This window comes from Macadamia integrifolia, chromosome 3 (assembly GCF_013358625.1).
Source record: "Macadamia integrifolia cultivar HAES 741 chromosome 3, SCU_Mint_v3, whole genome shotgun sequence".
NCBI classification, from domain to species: domain Eukaryota; kingdom Viridiplantae; phylum Streptophyta; class Magnoliopsida; order Proteales; family Proteaceae; genus Macadamia; species Macadamia integrifolia.
The window spans coordinates 4,246,921-4,248,890 of record NC_056559.1 but is presented as its reverse complement, the minus strand read 5'-3'; the positions used below and the strand labels follow the sequence as shown (position 1 = coordinate 4,248,890).

At 39.8% G+C, this 1,970-nt stretch overlaps 1 long non-coding RNA gene across 2 annotated transcripts in view; it reads right to left on the bottom strand.

Annotated features, from left to right (window-relative positions):
- The window catches only part of LOC122072953, a 7,773-nt gene continuing 5,803 nt past the window's right edge, over positions 1-1,970 (bottom strand). The window contains exons 3-4 of one of the 2 annotated variants that reach the window (XR_006138613.1): positions 879-1,295; positions 1-774 (exon numbers count right to left, since the gene is read on the bottom strand). This is a non-coding gene — a long non-coding RNA (uncharacterized LOC122072953). The remainder of the gene's footprint in view (positions 775-878; positions 1,296-1,970) is intronic. The other variant, XR_006138614.1, reaches the window with a different exon arrangement.

Sequence of the window (1,970 nt, the reverse complement as noted above, 5' to 3'; positions counted from 1 at the left end):
CCCCCTCCGATCTGTTTCCTCAGGCAGTTGCTCCAAAATAATCAACAGTATCATCCAAAAAGACTTCTGGAAATTCTAAGACCACTTTATTAAGAACACCAAAACCAAGCCTGTGGATAGAAGATTTTTTCCAATCTGGTAGGGCTGGAGAAAATTTTATAATATCTGCTATTCAGCACCCCAAAAGTGCAGTAACCAAAACTTCATCTCCTACAAACTCACTTCCATTTGAGGTGGATACTTTGACTTTGCTCTACTTTTCACGATCTTCTCTAGAGTCTCTCGTTCTATAAGAGATTTTCTTCACGACATGGTTCAAGAGAATATTGACCACTTTCCCTAAAGATTTAATGAGGGTGCTGTAATCCCCCGTTGGTCATACAAAGTGCCCCTCCAAATCCTCCACCAACATTATCCTGTTTCAGTCAGGAATAGAAACTGCCTTGAGCAGAGCCGCACAACAATATTCCAAGTTGGAAAAGTGCATCTTGTTTCTGTTGATTTCTACTGCATCCTTGATAATGATCTGTTTGTTTTTCTCAGTGACCTTACAAATAATCCTGATGTAGTCTTGTAACACCAAACTTGGATGGCCATCGTCTCCGTCCACACTAACCTTTTGACAATCCTGCCCTAATTGCTGCCTACTTTGTTTGAGTTCCAATGGTTCTTGATTGAATTCACAGCTCTTCCTTGGATCATCTTTGCGATCTCAACCCACTTGTTTCCCATTTCTGCATGTGCCTTGACCAAAACTATCTCCTCCTCTTCTTTCTGCAGGAAAACCATTTGATTCACATAAAGATCTTCTAAACCTTGATTGATCCTAGGATGCCATACAAATAGAAAAACATGCAATAGCTAGGAAAGGGGACAACCTTGATATTGAGGCTAAGATGATAAAACCATTGCTCCCAGCATTGTTTGTGGTCGCTACTCTTCATAATGGCTGCTATATATCTCCGTCGCTTCTGTCCATGACTATCTACTAGAGACACCAGCAACCTGTAGAGATTTGTCTCTAGTATTGAAATGAAATAAAGAAGAGAACAAGGCTATGCTTCACTATTGATCTGTATAATGGATTTTATCCAGTCAAATAGTTCCAGATTATTTTTTCTTGCTACCATGCTATGCTTTGTTTGATTTTTTCTGTTTCTCTATCCTGCTTTGATCACGCTTGCCTTCTTTCAGAGTGCTTCTCTTGCGATGCACGTCTCTAACAAGGAAGAAATATTCCCCCAAAATCTCTGCGTTCCTCATATGCATATGGACATGAACTGAAGGCTGGAGCACTAGAGAGGGCAAGAAAAGATGAAGGTAGTGAGGCTGGTGAGGGGTATAAAAATAAATGGGACTCGGCGACTCGCTAAATAAGTAAATACAGCCATTTCGAAACCGTTGAATTTATTGTTCACCCAATGCCATTGCCATTGAGCATCTCATAGTCGTGACGTGTTAGCGCCTATTTTAGGCATTTTGCAATAAATTATAGATTTTTGAAATTTGAAAACAGTATGATTACAGCTGTTTGCATTGATTCGGATGACAACCAATTTTTCGTGAGAAAGATCTATCTGGCACAAGATGCAAAATTTATGCTTTGATTCCTAGTCAGTTTTTCTTGCTAATCTAATTCTTGACTGCCTTATAGATAGTTCACCTAACAACCTTCCCAAGATTTACCAATGATGTGAACTACAAGTGACTTTAGGTTAGAATGAACCTGCAAGAGGATACCTTCATTGAGAATCCAAGTAGAGTTGGCAGCTACACTGCCCATTAATGATTTTCCATTTTACATTCCTGTTCTTGCTTGGAAAATGCCAAACTTTTAATGGCCATCCACACCCAGCAGCAGCATTTTGGTACCTCTAAAATGAATTCTGTACCCAAGGTGAAACCCATTTCACTGCTGAGACTGCTGGACACACATTATTCTCAACTGATATAGGTTAGGCTCTCTCAGT